Source organism: Podarcis gaigeae, assembly GCF_964106915.1.
Source record: "Podarcis gaigeae genome assembly, chromosome: 3".
NCBI lineage: Eukaryota > Metazoa > Chordata > Lepidosauria > Squamata > Lacertidae > Podarcis > Podarcis gaigeae.
Window position 1 is genome coordinate 61,106,980 of NC_139680.1, and position 20,913 is coordinate 61,127,892.

The following is a 20,913-nucleotide window of genomic DNA, read 5'->3' on the forward strand; positions in this document are numbered from 1 at the left end:
TACTATGACCCCTAGGTTTGTCGGCGGGTCTGTCACCACCAGTTCAGTCCCCATGAGCTTATATTAGCCATACAAGATATTTGGAGGCCTCACCCATGACAATTGACTGGAAATACTTTCCTCAAGTCAATGTGCATAATATCCAAGGCCTATCAAGTTATTTCAACACCTGAGGTGAAGCAAAACCACCCACAACTGCCTCTTGCACTCCTTGGCATTAAAAACAAAAACAAAACGAAACTGGAAAAACCAGTTGGATAACTAACCATGAGTTGCCCGTTCTTGACACCAAAATCAGCTGCCTGAGGCAACCCCCTCACTCTGCTCAATGGTAGGGAAGGCCCTCGTCATTTGTTATATATGCCGGGATAGGAATGTCATATCAGGGGAATCATCCTATGTCTGCAAAAGGGAATAGGAGGAAAAACATTTATTTTTTGCAATCACTAGAAAATCATTCAGTTGGGGCATAAGCTGTGTGAAGTGCTGCTTCTATCTTGACTGTGCATGTTTGACTGGGGGGGGGGAGAGCAGAACACTAGGGAAGAACTCCATGGCTCTGCCGCCATTCAGAAATGGAGGGGTTGTGTGTGTGTGCGTGTGTGTGAAATATAATGAAAGCAGCACATTAGCGCCTGGCCTGCTGGGCTCACACAGCTGAAAGCAGCCAGTGGGTGAATTTCCCAGCATCCAGGAACTTTGTCTCAGTTCTGTGGGTTTGCTCAAGTGTGCAATGGCTGTTTGCAAGGGAGCTTTCCCGCTGGGTGGGTTTGCTTTTCTCCCAGCAGCTCAGAAAAGGTGAGAGCGCTCCTTCATGTCATCCCTCACTCCCCCTCCCATTTCCACACATCTCCCCCCCAACCCCTTGGCCAAGACAATAGTTCCTCCAACAGGTCCCCTCTGTTAGATAGCCATTCCCTCTCCTAGCTCTCACACTGGGACATTTTTCCACATTTCCAGGATTATGGCCACTTTAACTTAGATCTATGTGTGTTGCCTCCACATACAAAGAAGCACTTGGGGACAGGATTAGTAGGATTAGAAGAGATTCACATATGTCCAGTTCAAGCAATTGGTATTCAAAGCTTTACACTTTCAAATGCCACCAAGAGAGAGAAAAGGAGCTGAGAGCTTGCTTTGCCTTTCAGCACCTTCATGAGGAGGACAGTGCTTTATTTCTCTCTTTCCTCCCCCCTCCCCCACACTTTGTTAAGTCTTTAAAGCTGCAGTAACTAAGGGGAAGCCACCCCACCCCCCGTCTCTTTAATTAGATGCAGCAGCACAGATCTTAAGTGTGTCTCCAGTGCTGCAAAAGCAAGCTTGTGCTGCCCAGAGGACACAAAAACCCACTATATTCTAGAATCAGCATCTTTGTGGAAGTCACAGAACCATCAGGACTCTTCGGGACCAAGTCGGAAACATGCAAAGATAATTCTTGCTTCACTGATGCTGGAAGACAGACAACTGAATATAATGTAAAGTGTAGCAACATAGACACCTGAAAAGTTTAGAGACAGTGGTGTAACTCCTGCAAAATCAACTGGGAACTCTCCTACCAACATCTAAGGGGAATATTTCCATGCAGAAAGGATTGAGAAGCAAGGTCCAAAGTTATTAATATGAATGCTGCAAAACTGAAAGACTTTTCTGGAATATATGTTGTGTCTTTCCCAAATCAGCTTACCTTCTGCTTCTGAAGTTGTTGCCCATTTTTGATAGGATCATTAAAACTTTTATTTTTTATTTTTGAAGGGGAGAATTGACAGAAAGGATTTTATCCTTTCTTGATTTTTATTTAGTCCATTTGTAAATTGCTTACTATCCATAGATCCCAAAGCAACACACAGTAAGGAAAATAAAAATACAGAATCAAAACACACAGATTTTTTTATAAACTTAGCACCATTTTGGACGGATTAAGAAAAATGCATACATAAATATACAATATCCATATCCAGAATAGGCGCATCTATATAACAAAGATCAGAAACCAACACACAAGGTATCATGACCTAAACAATGTAAAATACACTAGTCACACTCCAAGCCAACATAAAACACAACCACTATCCACACAACTACTCACACACCATCACTATCAACTTCCATTTACACAACCCCTGCAACCATTCGTCACTTCATATAAATAAAATAATGAATAAATGCTTTAACATGAACTCACATATATTCATGTACCACCCTTTCCTAAAATATCAAGGCAGTGTATAGCAATAGCTCTACAAACCAAGCACCCAAACCACTCACCCTCAACATTACTAAACCCACATGCACCCACTACACACTCAAATGTTCCTTACAAGTGATTACTACCAAGCACACAGAGACAACAGACTCTGCTCATCTCTGCAGCACCAATGGGCTCAAAGAACTATCAAATACTTTCCTCTCACCTCTCACCTGGTCAAGGGCCAACTCTATAGTACTGTTGGCTTCTCAGCCTGGGTGGCATAAAACGACTTTGCTCCAAGAACTCACAACAGTACCACCCAAAATACACACAGAATGCACAAAGGGACAAACTGTGACATACTTTCTCAGCATAGAGCTGTCAATTTAAGTAAATGAGAGATGAGATTTGGTCAAAGAAATGCTGTTTTGTTTTTTGCTTAACTGAAATAGAATTTGTCTCTCATCCATCCTTATGCATGTTACTCCCCAAAGAAATCCTATGGAACAGAACAGGACTCACTCCTCAATTAACACATTCTGGTAAATACTCTTGGGGTAGCAGTTGTGCAACTGGGTCCTATGCATGCTTACTCAGAAGTAAGTCCTGCTGCGTTCAGTGGGATTTATCCCCCTCCCTCGGGTACCTACTTGTTTGTGAGGATGCCCTACTGAGCTCTGAGATACCTGTTAAGCAAGATTGCAGTATTCAAGTCATATTCTATGGGGGAGCTATCCTTAAAGAACATAGACTATTTTTTTCCTCCCCAGTAAATGAGATCCTTCATCTGTTACTGTGCTTGAAGTTAGATTTGTTTCATTTGCTTTGAGTAGAAACAAACAGGATTCTATGTGGCTTTGTGAGTATTTTGAGCACTCTCCAGACACCCACAAACCTCCTGGCAAATGATTATGGAACTTTCATTATAATCTATCCATGGCCTTTGCATAGGGCTTAGTTTTGTTGGGTATCTGATTGGGGAGAAGGCTTTTGCTAAGACCCTGGGCTTGAGTTGTCTTTTGCTCTCATTGCACCATGAGACTCTGTGTGTGTGTACACGCACACGCACACACACACGCGCGCACACACACACACACACACACACACACACTCACTATTGATGCCTGGAATTCAGTTCAACTACAGAGATGCAGAACAGTTTCTGCTGTATTCCAGCAATTTTCAATGTGCTCATATGCAACAAACACAGTAGGGGGCTAATCCCCATGACAAACATTATATCCTTTTCCTGACTCACTCATACTTTTGAATTAAGTGCGGGGGTGCGTGGGGGAATCCAGAGCTCTCTTTGAAGTTTCCTTTTCCTCCCTCCACCAAAGATATGTTGGCAAGCTGGTTTGAGCTTTCCATTTTGAGCCACAATAAATGAAATGTAATTGAGCCACCACAGCCTTCATGTGATGTAGGCAGTGCTTAATTTGTATTTTATGTATTTTTATTTTTATTTTTTTAAAAAAGAGGCACTGGGATTGAAGCCAGAACAGAAGCTTCTCCCTGAATCCCAGGCTTTCAAGAGATGACTGCTTTCTCAGTAATAAAGGGGAAAGCACTCTGCACATGTGTAGAGGCTGCAGTGGGTACTCCAGATGACATGTTTCTTGAGCATTCATCTTGATTTGCAAGCACAAAGTTCATACAAAAGTTGGATTAAATCTGGTATTTATTGAGTATGTTTTTTTGTGGAGGGGGATGGTACAGTGGTACCTTGGGTTAAGAACTTAATTTGTTCTGGAGGTCCGTTCTTAACCTGAGGTACCACTTTAGCTAATGGGGCCTCCTGCTGCCGCCGCGCTGCCGGAGCACAATTTCTGTTCTCATCCTGAAGCAAAGTTCTTAACCCAAGGTATTATTTCTGGGCTAGCGGAGTCTGTAACCTGAAGTGAAGCATTTGTAACCTGAAGCATCTGTAACCCAAGGTACCACTGTATTAAAAAATGAACATATGTCCTGTTTTGCTTGTGGGGTGTTTATTCGTCTTCCCATTAATCATATGTCCATTCCACACTTTTCAATGCACCCAACTTCCTATGACTTTCCAATCTGCAAGAAAGTCCATTTTTTTATTTTTAAACGGAATTATTGCACTAAGCTGACAGATCCCTCTAATCCACTTTAACTGTACAAACCTAAAGTTCTGGTATGCACTTGAATCCCTCCTGTAGAATAGTGAGTCTGAAGGAACCCTGATTACAATTAGCCTTTGGGCACAGAAAAACACATACAGAGACAAAATCTAGCCCCCAAAACAACACTGTTTTCTCAGTTTCTCATTTTTCCAATCTTAAATTCAATTCTCCACATTTCTGCAGCAATCTGCTATTTTAAAAAACCACTTTAAAATATTCAATATTTTTGTGCAAATTTCTGCCACTGAGCAGTTTTGACTAAAGTGCATATTTTTTGTGAGCAGTTTCTCCTCGTATAAATGCAATAAATACATGCATAATAATAAAAAACATTTTTTCATGATATTTTTTCTAACATTTATGTGACTTCTTTTGTCATACATTCATTTTTGTCAACACTGATTGGTTGGAGAACTGCACCACAAGCTTCAGGTAAGTGTGATTTTCAAAGGATGACCGTGTTTTGAGTCTCATATTCTTTTGGGAAAGTGTGCATTTGATAAATTCACATTTAAGTGAAAACTAAATAAAATTTATCCTCCTCCTCCTCCTCTTCTTCATTTGATCCCTTTGAAGGTAGTACACATGATCTGGAAATGGAAAGTGAACTTAGAAAGGAAAATAATAACACATGTATGCCTGAGTTTCTTTTTATGTATATATTGCATGCATTTTTTGCATTTATATCTTACCTTTATCTCCTCCCTATTTTCTCACACAATCCTATAGGTAGAATAGGCTGAAAAACAGTGACTGGCCCAGGGTAACCCAATGAGCTTTATGGATGAATGGGGGTTTGAAGCACCATCTCCCACATCCTATTCCAGCATCAAGTCTAACAGATCTAATGAGAATGGCCTGTTTCCCCACCCCTGTCAGTGTGGTGTAGTGGTTAAGCGCGATAGACTCGTAATCTGGGGAACCGGGTTCGCGTCTCCGCTCCTCCACATGCAGCTGCTGGGTGACCTTGGGCCAGTCACACTTCTTTGAAGTCTCTCAGCCCCACTCACCTCACAGAGTGTTTGTTGTGGGGAAGAAGGGAAAGGAGAATGTTAGCCGCTTTGAGACTCCTTCGGGTAGTGATAAGGCGGGATATCAAATCCAACCTCCTCCTCCTCCTCCTCCTCCTCCTCCTCCTCCTCTTCTTTTGTGCTACTGTCTTACCTATCAGACTTTAGTTAAGTCTCACTTTTTCACCCATGTAGATGGACTCATGTAGCATCCTACAGTAGCAAAGCGTTTTGTAAAAACAAACACACACATCAGAAAACCTTTGCCCCCCCTTTAGAAAAAATTGCACATAGCTTTCTCAAACATCTGCTAAGCTCAGTCCCCAGAGACAGAGCCTTTGTCCCTAGAGAAGAGACCTGCCCATTCCAGTAATTAAGTATTACTGTCCACAGCCTGAAATGTACTGAAAAACTGTTTGCTGAGAGCAAGTGTGATTTCTTTCACTTTTGCAATATTCCTGCCATCCCATTTCCTAAACTAGGCTTGGCTATGGCACTACAGTTTCAAGTCATGCAACTACTCCTGCAAGGCATTCCCCATTCTAGCCTACAATCTTCTTTGGCAATTGCTCATAGCCAAGTAAGATTGTCTTCCATGAACATGGTTTTAACAGAGAGTCCCTGTGGAGGCCAATTCTGGATCCACACATCGTTTCACAGTGGGGACATAGGTTTCCAGGCCAGAGTTGATCATGGTGAGGGTTTGCCAAGTGTGCCTTCCTCTTAGCACATTTCCCCCTTTTCCCCTGAGTTCAAGCATCTTCAAAGTCCATGACACCTTTGGTAAAGGCTGTTCTCCAATTGGAGTGTTCACAGGCCATTGTTTCCCAGTTGTCGGTGTTTATACTACATTTTTAAAGATTTGCCTTGAGAGAGTCTTTAAACGTCTTTTGTGGACCACCAGCATTACGCTTTCCATTTTTAAGTTCAGAATAGAGTAGTTGTTTTGGAAGACGATAATCAGGCATCTGAACAACATGACCAAACTAAAGTGAATGTGTGGAAATTGTCAATGGACACTAGTCAATGTCAACTTGCCTTGGGGACTCTGCTGACGACCTGGGAGCAGTTCAAGCCTGAGGTCAGTCAGGTTTGAAACATTGAAACTTTGAAATTTTTGGTTTCAAGACCTGATAGTTTAAAACCTGTTTGCAGTGCTTCTGAATATAGACCTTTCCAGATAATGCAGGTTTCCATGGAGATTGCATAGGATTACTAATTCACAGAGCACAATATTCTTTTGTAGGGGAATCACAGTTTTCTGAAACTATCCTATCAAGTTGTTAGAGCAAAGTGGAATATTGTTTTGAAACATGGGACCTCATTCTGGAACTAGTACTGCTCATGAATGCAAGTTTTTCACAGTGTCTGCAAAACATCACTGGTACATCTTATTTGCATAAATTTGCAGCTCTATTCTGAGTGTGCCACACTTTAAACCAATGTGCGTAAGGCAAGAGGTGAAATTTCTCATTTATTTTTTTAAAAAACAAACCACCCACAAGTGTCTAAATTTGAGGCCCACCTTGAGCTTAAGGCACCAGGACAAATGGTGTTCATAGTCTTTCTTCTGATTGGACCAGAACAGAAAAAGGCAATGGAGTATAGAGAGGAGAGACACAACCACACCCCCATACAGCCAGTCAGGTGCCATTCACTGGTGTGGATGGAAAGTGGCAGAATAGCAATCGTTATCCATGACAAAAAAATGGTTGGGGCTGATGGGAATTGGAGTCCAACAACATCTTGGGGGGAGGGCAAAGTTTCCATATCCCTGTGCCATATTAACAGATAGTAGGATTTTATCTGGGACGCGGGTGGCGCTGTGGTCTAAACCACAGAGCCTAGGGCTTGCCAAGCAGAAGGTCGGCAGTTCGAATCCCCACGATGGAGTGAGCTCCCGTTGCTCAGTCCCAGTTCCTGCCAACCTAGCAGTTCAAAAGCACGTCAAAGTGCAAGTAGATAAATAGGTACCGCTCCAGCGGGGAGGTAAAGGGCATTTCTGTGCACTGCTCTGGTTCGCCAGAAGCAGCTTAGTCATGCTGGCCTCATGACCTGGAAGCTGTACGCCGGCTCCCTCAGCCAATAAAGCAAGATAAGCGCCGCAACCCCAGAGTCGGCCACAACTGGACCTAACGGTCAGGGGTCCCTTTTCCTTTAGGGTTTTATCTGCATCCAGTTAAGAAGCTCAAAGTGTTAGTGTGCTCTTTAATACCTTAAACTACATGCCGTGAAAACTCTAATGTCTTTTCATCTTGCCAGATGAGATCTGTTTCAAACTATAGACCTTTCCTTAGACTTTTTTCAACCTTGTCATCTCTATTCTGCTTTGAATATCACTGTGCATTGGGTTTACCCATTTCCAATGTGCTTGAATAACGCTAAAGAAATTGAATAGGTTTTTTTTTAATCCAGCCCCCCTTTTTTAGGAGAAAGAAGAGTGAGGATGGAAAAAAAAGATTAAGATGTAAGCTGGCTAGATAAGCTTGAAGCTCGGTTTATTGCTATCGCTGAATGAGGGTACAAGGATATAAAAGCAGACCTGCTTTATTGGAGCTGAAGCGAGGTTGGTGGGAGACCCATGGCAATTGTGTGCCACTCCATGAAGGGATGTTTCATTAATTACACATTAACTATGTGCACTGAGTAGGAGGTAGAGGATAGAAAATGCAGATGTTTCTGCCGCCCAGCTGAATGAAAACCACTCTTGATCCTGTCAAAAGAACATTTTGAATCAAAGAGACTTCACGGGAGCAAAAGAATGAGTTCTGTGGCAGAGTGCAATGATGCGGCCTTTTAATCATTAAGCCCTTTTATAGCGGTAAAATGAACATCCATTGTCATGGCCACTCCATTGGGGCCATCAGGCCAGGTTAACAGGGGGAGATGGTTTACGAAGGGCACTAAAACAGGACACAAGCAGCCCAACTGCTGGAATTCAAAAGGTAACAAGCCCAGTGAATGACAAAAGCATGAGGAGCAGTCCAGATTCGTTTGCTCAAATTACTTTCCTCTTCACTCCCTTCACACAAGATGGATGCAGACCATCTGTAATGAGTATTAGCATTTATAAGCCAAGTCGGTCCCTTTTTTGTTTTTGTATGAGTGTCTTAATGTGTCTTTAATGTTTACTGTTCTTTCAATGAAGGTTCCTTAGGGAAACAGAGAAAACACTGCATTATTTTTTATCACCTAGAGTATTATGGTGAAAAGAGCCTGTGTCTCCTACCCCTTACCCCAGCTATCACACATGAAATGGTAAAAGCCATAAAAACGCTCATTTTAGCAGCAATTTCAAATAAATACATTTTCACAAGGCAGATGGACACTGCATTAGTATTCTCAATATTTGTGGTGAGATGAATCATTACTGTTCCTGCTAAAAGTTTTGTCAGTGAACGGATTTGTGCCCTCAGCATCTAGAACCTAAGCAAATGCCATTGTTAATAACATTCATTATCTGTGAATTAGTGAGACAAATGCTAGTCATGGGTGATCTGAAACCAAGAATCTGAAAGTGATAGTAGCTGGCTTGGGGGAGGTCCTTCTAAATTAATTTCCCTGGTGGTGCATGCAGTGTTTGAAAGCCTCTCTTTTTGGATGCTGCCCCATTGGAGAATCCACACTGAAATTGGCTAGGAGAGAAAAGAAGGATCCTCAGGTTAAAAGCATCTACCCTCCTATTTCTTAACATGTTGACCTCGTCTTGGTAGTAAATTTCCACTTTAGTTCTTGAGAACCTCTCTGAGGTCTTATGATGAAGGGTGGTATATAAGGCAAACAAACAAACAAATGTTTGCTTCTACTGCATTTTTCCCCCTGGTGAGCTTCTCAATTGTACTTGCCCATGTATGGAGGACTAGTAGGTGGGGAATTGGCTGCTTGGGTGAGAGATGAACTAGATGGAATTTGTTCCTCTTAACTTGATGTATATCATTGCCCTGCTGTGGAGCTATAGAATATATTTCTGCACACAGAGAACTCAAGAAAGAATACTCTTTCTTTCCTTTCCTTCCTCAGTGTAAATGGTGCTCCCTCACATTCCTGCTTCGCCTTAATCTGCACCAGTCCTTTACTAGTTACATGTTTCTGCAAGGCTCACTTAATGGGTGTCTTCAGTGTAGAAAGCATTAGCCCACCATACCAGATGCTTCTGAGCACATGTTTTGATGCAAAAGGTTTGAGGTTCGATCCCTGGCATCTCCAGGCAGGACTGGGTAAGACACTTGTATTAGGAAATAATTTGTGAGGGCCCTCCTCTGAGATTTTGACTGTCTAGGGGCCTCCACAAGGTTTATTCCAGCACTGGTTAAATGGACCAATGGTCTTACTCTGTATAAAGGGGCTGTAGATGCAAGCATGTGGCAACCGTTTGAGAAGCTTGGCATGTGTATAAACAACCTGTTACAGAGTCACCTTGTAAGGAGCCAGATCAAGTATTCATCAGTCCTGAAGTAGTGGAATTATTTGGAAAATAGGAAAACAAACTGCCTTCCATTTCTAGGGAAAGCTGGCTTTCTCATGTAAACTGCAAAGTTAGATGTATTGAAAGGCTTTATAACTGAATATTGACATGAAAGCATCAACATACTTAGGAGAAATGAATGTAAGCCAATATGAAAGCTAAAGCTCCTGATTCAATATTTTGCCACCAGCTTAATGCATTTGCATTAGGTAACTGGTCATCTTAAGCTAAAGTGAGACAAAGTCTGTTCCATGAGCAAATTGACTTTAGATTGGGATTTGTATTTTCCTTCAAAAAACCCTATCTAACAAAAGCCACATATCAGAAGCAGTACTTATGGAGGAAGGGAGAAGAGCAAGGAATTCAGTTGCATGCTTATACTATGTTGACCATTTTCTTGTAATTTTTATATGATCAGCTACGTAGAATGTGGAACTTCATCACAACTAACATCCCTAAGCTAAATAGCTTTCCATATTTTAATAGTTCCAAATGCTGTGCTCCAAAGATTGCTTCCTATAAATTACGGTAAGTAAATGCATGAATATTGAATTATGATTTTTCTCCATTTTCTTCATGGTAAATTCATTAAGGGCAAATGGGGAAGGTAAAATACATGAACTGGGATGCACAAATGTAAATTTTACCAGAAGGATGTTGAGTCTCAACTCACAACTTCACACATAAGGACACAAAAAGAAAAATTTGAATGCAAAGTTCTTGAATGGGTAAACATCCATTGGAATTTGAGTTCATGCCCTGTGAATTTTGTAAAAATCCCTGCAAATGCAAAGCTTGCTGAGAATATTCATTTGGACTCTGTTGTAAACTAGTAATCTACAATTCTAGATAGACATGACAAGTGAGACTGTGTCACATAAAGTTCCTCTGGGGTCTGTAACAACAGCCGCACACAAAACAAAGTCACTTCATTCCCTGCACTTCATTCTGTTGTCATGTTAAAAGCAATGAATTAATTTCCCCCTCTCTTGCTCTCCCCTCCCTCTGCTACTACAGCCCTGTAGTAAATCAAAAAAGTAAACGCTCATTCTCATTGTGCAGGGCTTACTTCCAGGCCCCTACAGTTTCCACAGTAACTAATTAGAAATTTGCATATCTAAGAGAGAATTATTTAATACCGATGTAAACCCTTTTATTCTTCCAAGCTTGTCCTTTTTCTACTCAACTTCTGGTAGATGTTGGGCCTTAAGGTCATACTGTACAAACTCTGAATGTAGGTGGCCCTGGTCTCGCTGTTTTTTGAGTCGGGGTGATTCATACCCTGTGAAGAAAATGTCTTGCCAGGGTTTTGTTGAAAGGCAACAGTCTGAAAAGCAGCACCGATTCATTTAGTTGCCATTTGTTTCAATCTGTAACATCTTCCTCATTCCTCATTAGCTAACTCTTGTGTAATTGAGTCATGCATTTTTAGATGTGTGAAACCAGCAAAGCTGGGTCACCTCAATACGCCTTCCTTCCTAGCTCCATTTACTTATCCTGTACATGCCTTTCAAGACCCTTCTTCTGCAAGGCAGAACAGGATGGATCTCTAATGTTGAGCAGAAATTGCTTTGTGCGCATCAAAAATCTAGCGATGGGAGAAGGGAACAGATTATTGGCCTTTTTTTTTTTGCTTTAATATATTAAATCAAACTCAGGCAGCAGTCATGTAGCGGCATATTAATTGTATAAACTTATTTTGATTTTTAATTCCTGGTAAATTACTGTTCCCATTTTGGATTTGGAGAGGTCTTTTAAAAAGCAAATAGTGTGCATATGTGCTCCAGGGAGCACATTAGCTATCCTTCCACCCCAGGCGACCCCAATAACTTCCTTTCCAGAAAGTAAACGTTGATTTGTTGGTTTGAATTGCAGCTCTTCTATCCGTTCAGCTTCACAATCCAAATAATCTGTTCAACATTCTTATGTTTTGGTCCATTTATTCACACACTTGTTTCAGAAGCCAGAACAGACCCTAGGCTACCACATACAAGATGCAGAAAGTGTATGGGAGGCAGAAAAGAGCCTTCAGCCATGTGTATTCTGGATTGGGAGACTACATCAGGCAAGAATCCCTGGCCTAAAGAAAAGTGATATGTGTACATGGAGTCCCCTCTTTTCACAGATGAAACACTCACACAGTTATGTATTGCAACCACGTTACTCCTATAGCATATAAATGGTAGGGCTTGCGGTTGGCCAACACCAGTCTCCCAGGCCTGTCTTTGTTTTTGCTTACTGGATGAGGCAGCAATGAGGTCAGGGCTGCACAGTGACATCAGTGCAACCACCAGAGTGACCAGATGCAATCCCACTGGTAAATCTCCTGAGGTACTGATCTTGCTCCCACCATGCCCCAGCATCATACAGGTAAGCAACAATGGCACCAGTGTTGGTTGGTGGTGGTGGTTGCAAGTGTGTGAAGTGTGTGTTGTGGGCAAAAGGAGAATACAGTGGTACCTTGGGTTACATACGCTTCAGGTTACAGACTCCGCTAACCCAGAAATAGTACCTCGGGTTAAGAACTTTGCTTCAGGATGAGAACAGAAATCGTTCTCCGGAGGCACGGCGGCAGCATGAGGCCCCATTAGCTAAAGTGGTGCTTCAGGTTAAGAACAGTTTCAGGTTAAGAACAGACCTCCGGAATGAATTAAGTACTTAACCCGAGGTACCACTGTAGTTTAATCTCAGGGAAAGGGTGTGCAAGGGCAGCTCATAAATGCTGCTCATGCTACTTCGATGCTTTTTCTTTTTTTTCAAAGAAGTAAATACATTCTCATCCTGCAAGAGGTATTAGGATGACTAATACTGTGTGGATACAAGCAGAGTCAAAAGGGGGCTTAGTTCCCCCTTCCCTCCATGGCTTCGCGGCTTGCAAATAAACCTAAGCCAGAAAAAGAACACAGTGCCCCTCATAGAAACAAGGCTTGTTGTGAACTCTCCTCACCACACATCTGCCACCTCACTTCTTTATATTCTCTACAATGAACTCTTGCACAACAAAGACAAAGCAGACAATTTATCCAGGTACTGGTACTTCATGCCATATTACCAAGAAGCCACACAATGAGAGGAGAGTTCCTATAGTGAAAGCAACTCCTGGTGACCCATTCAGAATTAACTGTGGAAATAGTTTTATGGCCTGATGGCCTCTGGGCTGTGAAAAGAGGAGGTCTGTAGTAAAATCCGGGTGAATATTCTCCTCAGCCCAACTCTAGAATTAACTACGATCGCTTTTTGGTATATTCTTCTTGAGGGCCTTTGCTTATGGTGGGTTGCTAAAGTCTGGCATTTAAAGCCCCAGCAATTAAATTTTGTTATATTTAAATTTAAATACATCTCCAGCCTTAATGCTTAAGGGAGTTACATTTATTGATGATGATGGTGGTGGTGATGATACAACCATATTTATACTCCATATAGTTGGTTCATCTCTCCCATACTGATGGCATCACAATAAAAAAGAAAAAGAACTTGTTTTTTCATGTTTATGCTGGTCTATGGTTAGGGGTCGGCAATATATTTTGTTCTACACTTCCATCATCAGTAAATGTTCAGCTGGGAAGGGAGAAGAGTTTTGCCTTTTGAAGGGGAAATTCTTTACATTTGAAATTAGTATACAGTTGTAACTTGGTTCTCGAACTGTTTAGTAGCTGAACAAATCAGCTCCCACAGGCTGCAAACCTGGAAGTAAGTGTTCCAGTTTGCGAACATTTTTTGGAAGCCGAATGTCTGATGTGGCTTTCATTGATTCTGATTGAGTGCAGGAAGCTCCTGCAGCCAATCGGAAGCCGAACCTTGGTTTTCAAACAGTTTTGGGAGTCAAACAGACTCCTGGAACGGATTACGTTCGAGAACCAAGGTACCACTGTATTAGCATGTGCCTTAGTGTCTTGTATATATGATTGTGAATGTGCTAAGAACACAGGAAGCTGCCTTGTGCTGAATCGGACCATTGGTCCATCTAACTCAGTATTGTCTACACTGACTGGTAGAAGTTTTCCAGGCACTTTCTGGCAGGCTTTCTTTCTACAAACCTCTCTGGTGATTGAAAAGCAGACACTCTACCATCCAGCTGCTGCTCTTCCCAGGTACAGATAGGTAACAACAATAACCCAAAGACAAGAAATGCAGATTAGGTTAATTCGGGGGGGGGGGGGGAGATTGTGGAACAGGATCTAGTGGAAGATCTCTGGGCAATTTCCACTTTGGCAGCAACAACTCCAAAAGAAGGTTTCTCACCTAAATTAGGCTGCTAAAATGTAGAAAGCTGATGAGAATGGACTGTAAACTCAGTTCTAGATTCCTAGGCTCAGAATGTGCTGAGACACACACTGTTCTTTGATTTTAACTGTACATCTCTGATGCACTGGGCTCTGATTGGTAGATCTAGCAAAGTATCAAGTGCATCTGATCAGCCTGAATTCTGCCCACTCCTTTTGCTAATTTCTGCCAACACAGCTGCAGGATTTTATTTTTATATATCATCTAACTACTGTGGTCATTTGAGAAATAATCACAATTGGTTTCTGTAATAAAAGGGAAAGCCAGGACTTTCATCCCTTGGAAGGAAAACAATTTCTACCTATTCTCTGAAAGCATATAGTTGTAATTAATTGCAGAGTAAATGGGAAATCTCTATGGGAGTTTTCTGCCTCCACAACATCCACACTTTTGTCCCTAGTGGTGTCCCCCCCCCCATTCTTTTCCAGCTTTGAGCCACCTCATTAACACCTACTTGTTGAATACCATGTTTTAAAAATGAGAGAACAGTTTCATTCAAAACAGGCAGGACTGCTAATTATGGTCATTTGAATGGTACTATACTTTTAGCATATTGCTCATCAATGACCTTGAATCGGAGGTGAGCAGTGAGGTTTGCTGTTCACAGCAAATTATTCAGGATGGTTTAAAAAACAAAGTCAAAAAGGAAAGCAGGGAAGATAGGAGCAGGGATGGGCATAAAAATGGCAAATACAGTTCTGTGTAAGTCTGTCGATTTTGGTTTTTCTTCTCATTCTTCCAGTCTTTAAGTTCAGTTTTCCATATTTCCACTTCATGAAAATTCCAAAGCATTTTAATGCAAATTTATTCCAATACACACATTTCTGTGTGCATTTTTGCCCAAGATACATATTTTTGCAAAACAATTTCTGCTAACACCATGCATTTTTGTATGTTATTTTCACTAATATATGATTTTTTTAATGCACACTCTAAACTCACATATGCATTCCCCCCTCCCAGACATTACTTTGACTGGAGAACTGCAATGCAAAATTCAGAGAAGGGTGAATTCTGGGGTGGCTACTTATCAAGGGGCAGGAGGAACTCTTCTCTGAGGATATGATACAACACTTGGGGCTTTTTAGCTTAGAAAAAAGTAATGGAAAGGAGGGAAGGAACAAATACAGGGAAAATTCATTTCTACTGGCCTGGCACTATAAAAGCAAGCCCTAGCCATTAAAGTTCAATATAATATATTCAGAACATGTTTCCAGAAGGAAAACATTTAAAAATAAAGCTAGAAACCCAAACTGCTTGCAGGATGATCACTAAGGAAAATATACTGTCATCTTCTGAAGGAAATCACCTGCCCTACAAATCCTCATTAAACAACTTAGGCAAGGCTGGTTTATCGCAGATGTGTATAATCAGACATATTTTGCCAAGATAAAAATAAAATACCCCATGCCATATGGGCCTCTTTCCTGAATCAGCAAAGATTATTAATGTTGCCTCATAAATGTGGATGGTACTTTTATTAGATTAAATGAAAACCTTTTGATTGAATAATGGATGCATAGACTTCATCTGATTTGCCTTTCATCTTCTCCTTTCAGATTCTTTCTTCTTTGCTTCTGGAAGGGTAAGCTGCCTCATTCCTCAAACCCTTTTAAGGCTGCATTCCTATGCACACTTGCACGAGAGTAAGCTGAATAAGTGGGGCTTACTTCTGATGAAACATGTGTGGGATTGTATGGTAAGGGAGCAAGCCTAATATCCAGGATTGGAACAGTGGGGCTAAATGGGATGGCCACAATCAAAGTCCTGCAGTTCATAGCGTTCGAGGCAAGAGACAGGTGTTTTGACCATATTTTGCTTCACTAGCTCCAGGCTGCCTCAGCAGAGAGACCTGGGCCCCTCGCAGGTAGCTGGCCTGGCTTAGGGGCCCCTTTCCTTTGTTTCCTTTAATGGCCCATCACCTAGGCACCACCTCAATACAGGAAGCCTGCCTTATATTTTAACACTTGCTGGATCCAAGGAATAGAAGGGTGTCACATATAGCCTACTTACTCCACCGCAAACACATAGCAATATATACCCCAAAATAACCAATGATACAATAAAACAAAGAAGTGTAAAGTACAAAGTTCCCATTCTAAGAATTGTCAAAGTAATTTTAATTTTTTTAATTGACTGAAAGTGAGTGTGCACTTATTAAACATTATTAAAGGTGAAAAAAAGTTATACTGATTTTATCAGTTCACTATGTTGAGAAAGAGACATGTTCTTCAGCCCTATGCATCAGAAGTAAGTCTCACTGAGTTCAATGGAAGTTGCTACATTGTAAGTGTGAATAGGATTGTGATCTTAAAAGTGGTAAGGCCGTCCAAGAAACTTGAAGAAAAGCAGGGCTGCAATTATCTGACTACTGGGACACAGGCACCTTTGATAATATCTGGATTGGGTTACAGTCATGTGCATTACATGAGGTTGCCTCTGAAAGGTATTCAGCAGTTTCAGCCAGTTGAGATTATGGCAGCCAAATCACTTGTAATTACTGATGAGGTGTGTCAGGGGTTCAGGAGCAGAGACACAGGAGGGGGAGCAAATGGAGAGTGAGGAGGAGGAATCCGAGTGGGGTGGAGGCAGTGACAGTGGCCAGAGTCATTCCACGAGCCTCTCCAGCGAATCGGAAGATTCACAGAAGGGAGCGCCGATGGCCAGGGCAAGGGGGGCTCCAGGGGGAAAACCCCAGGAGGAAGGGGCCAGTGGGGACTCCCTGAGCAGCAGTTGGAAATCAGGACCAGCTTCCCCACCAGAGCGCAGTAGGGAGGGGGAGTCCCAGGAATCGGGACCAGTGTTCTCACCACCAGCGAGAGGAGATGAGTCAGGTTTGACCACGCCCACATCGGAGAGCGGGGAAACGGTCAGGAGGAAGGTTACCGGCTGGGCGCGCGCGCCAAGTTCAAATGTACAGGCGAGCGGCACAGCAGGGAGCCCGGATAGGGAGCCAGGTCCTAAAGCCCGCCGGAAGGAAGGGCAAGACTCAGGGGGGTCAGCATCAGAAGAGTCCAGGAAGGAGGAAACCCCAGGGGGCAGAAGGACCCAGAGGAGGAAGGAACAGCGCAGGAGGTGGAGCCGGGCTAGGATCTTGAACTGGTGCGGAAGGGATAGTGACTCAGAGGGGACTTCGCCGATCTAGAGTCTAGACGTAGGGCTGCGCGCTCTGGGGTTTGAAATGGAAACTAAACTTCAATAAAGACTTTTGTACATTACATCAACTGGGCGTTGGTCCTCTGTGAGCTGGGACCTAGAGGCAGTCCTGACAAGGTGGTTTTTTTTAATGGAAACATTTTAAGTAAAGTTTTTTTAATTTAAAAAAAATCACTGACTGACACTGACCACAGTGTGCATGTATCAATTAGATGCCTGGTAAAATTAAAAGTATTGGTTTTGTCTTTTAAAGACCAAAAGGCTCTGGGAACAGGGAAACCTAAGAAAAGCAGGGTTTTTGTTGCAGATAATCCAAAGTTCAGCACTTTTAATGCAAGAATAATACAAGATCATGCACTGTAGCATTTCTTGATGCTTGAGATGATATATACCATCCTAAGGCAGTAAAACTAACTATATTAGTTAACCCCTGCATTTTTCAGACAATGGCCCACGTGTAAGTAAGCCTCCAACCCTCTACATAAAATAGTTTTTGAACTTGTAAAAACCCAAAGACTGAAAGTCCTGTTTGTGTGGAGGTTCTTCCAAAGCCAAGGGACCACTGTGGTAAACATCCTGCTGTCACACAAACCAAGACTTGGTCGCTAGACTATAAATAACACACAGGCTGATTTTGGGAACCATGATCCCTTGGGTGAGTCCCAATAGTTTAAATATAACATGTGGTTCACCTTGAGAAGATGCCAAGGGATCCTCAAGCAAAGCTTAGCCCATCCTCTTTCCCGTCCCCACAGACTAATTTAATGCATGTAATTTGCTGCCCATGGGACTAAAATCCTCTAATCAAACACAACAGGCATACAATGCAGAAGCTGGTGGAAAACGCTTCTTAGACTGTCCCATTAAATCTGCCTCTCAAGCGGAGATATTCCCCTCAAGAGGCATGTGAAAGCCGCAGCTGTCATGCCCTCCAAGTCCTTGGCATCCCTGTTAACAACAAGGGTGCCAAATGTGGCCGACAAATTATATGAGACCAACCCAGGAGTGTATTTTACACAGGCCAGCAAACAACAATGATGTGGTAATATCTGTGCTTAGAATTTTGTATTCAAGCTCTCTTTAACTGGCATGCGAGCCATCTCTGTAAAGCGCTCTGTGAAGCATGTGAAAAAAATTTTTTGAGATGCAGAAAGACTTAACCTATAGGCACAACCAGACTAAATTAGCAATTTCCCAAACATTGACACGTGGCACCAGGCTTTCCCCCTATGCAGAATCCTAATCCCAACAGAAGGCTGCTTTCTTGGTGTTGGGCTGCCTGTGGTAAAAATTGGAGTCATGGGGAGAGCTTGGGAATGTCCAGGAAAGCTGGCAAAATAGAATTAATACCAGAGAAGCACATGGTGTGCTTAAAAAAAAGTGGGCCAAAAATACATCCAGAACACCAGAACCCTGCCTGTTTTGTTTTATCAGCAAGTGCATCCAAGAAACGCAGATTCTCAAATGTCCACATCTCTTCCAATTTGTCATTTACCATAATCCAATCTTTCTACTAGGAGTTGCGCAACTATAACCATGTATGATGTTATTATTATATTCAGTTTCTACAATCTGACAACCATAGATGCTGCTGTCCACAAGCCAGAAAGACAATATATTCTTCATGGCTCTTTCCACACACAAAGAGCACAAAGACCTAGTCCAAACCACTGTGCAACCTGAGATGTTACAGGAAAAAAAGCTTTGCAGATGGTACCGGATTTTTAGACTGCCTCAGAAGATGGTGGTCTCTCCTTCATTGCAGGTTGTTAAGCAGAGGCTGGAAGGCCCTCTGCCAAGAATGCTGTAGGAGCAGATTCCCTACACTGATGGACATTGGACTAGATGACCGCTCAAGTCTCAACTCTATTATGCTACGAGTCGGCTGGCACATGCAAAGTAGGGGAGGGAACATAGTTCAGTGGCAGGGCAGATGCCTTGCAGGTAGAAGATCCAAAGTTGCACCTTTGGTAAAAGGTAAAGGTAAATGGACCCCTGACCATTAGGTCCAGTGGACGACTCTGGGGTTGCAGCGCTCATCTCGCTTTATTGGCCGAGGGAGCCGGGGGACAGCTTCCGGGTCATGTGGCCAGCATGATTAAGCCGCTTCTGGCGAACCAGAGCAGCTCATGGAAACGCCGTTTACCTTCCCGCTGGAGCGGTACCTATTTATCTACTTGCACTTTGACGTGCTTTTGAACTGCTAGGTTGGCAGGAGCAGGGACCGAGCAACGGGAGCTCACCCCGTCACGGGGATTTGAACCGCCGACCTTCTGATCGGCAAGTCCTAGGCTCTGTGGTTTAACCCACAGCGCCACCCACGTCCCTTGCACCCTTCGTATCTCCAGTTAAAAAAAGGTCAGGCCCTGGAAAGCTGGAGATCATGTATGAGTAGTAGGTCATTTTATAGTACTTTTGTTTATTTCATCATTACACTTATAACCTGCCTTTCCTCCAAGGACCACAAGATGGCATACAAGAGGCAGTCTCTCCCTCCCTCCCCATTTTATCCTCACAACAACCCTGTTAGGTAGGTTAAATTGAGAGGTAGTGACTGGCCCAAGTGACTGGCTCACACCTGAGCTTTATGGCCAACTTGGGACTTGAACCTTGATCTCTCACATCCTAGTCCAACACTCTAACCACTGCACCACATAGGTGGACCAGTGATCCTGTGTTCAGATTCTCTGGCAGACTTTTCATGTGCCAGCTGCTTATGTGAGGGCAGTAGCTGCACTGCAGACTGATACCAGTTTGCACAAGCAGAGCAAAACCAAACGGTCTGATCTTTAAAACGCATCAATATATTTACTCTCTGGCAGCCGAGGCAAACCTTATTTTATTGCATCATAGTCTCCCTGCAGAACTATTAATATATGGTAAACCTACCCCCCCTTTTTCCCTCAAACCCACCCATTAAGTAATGTGCACTGGCTGTTACTTCTTATAAATAATAGGGATGTACAAAATGTCATTCCTATTCAATGCTTGTGAGGCTCTCTCTCCCTCTCTCTCTTTTTGTGGTGCTTATTGATGCTGCATCTGTTTTGTCGGTGCGTCAGCTAATGGAGAAAGTTAATTGTGTTGGTTGTAAGGCCACCTGTCACACGCATGCCTCATTTCCATACTAATGGTCCAACCGTGGCAGGCAGCATACTTCTCTGCAGTAACAGCTCCTGTCTCTTTGGAAGCCTGGGCCAAATCTGCCTAGGCAGCAACTGTGGGCCCCCTCCATGAATGCCTCCAGTATTGTGTCAAGCCGGGCTTGCATTAACCCCCTACTGGTGCCCCTTAAAAAAAAAAAAAGACGGAAAGAAGGAAAAAGAAACTGGAAACAAAAATGTTATGCTCAAACTAAGCCTGCATCCGTAGCCAGAGGAGTGGGCAATGCAGCCCGTGGGTTTTTAATTCCTCAGCAGGCTTGACATTTCCCTTCAGAGCTGCTGCTCCTTCCTTCAGGCAGGCAGATGGAGAAGACAAACTGCCTTGTCCAGAGGCAGCATCACCTCAGGCAGTAGATTGGGGGCGTCAGAGTGGGATGTAAAAGAAAAGGAGTGCCCTGGATCAGATCAGAAAGGGGCGTCTAATCCAGTAGCTCACCTTCTTTCAGTGCTCAGTGCTTGGCAAGATGCTTCCAGGAAGGGCCATGAGCAGAACCTCAAG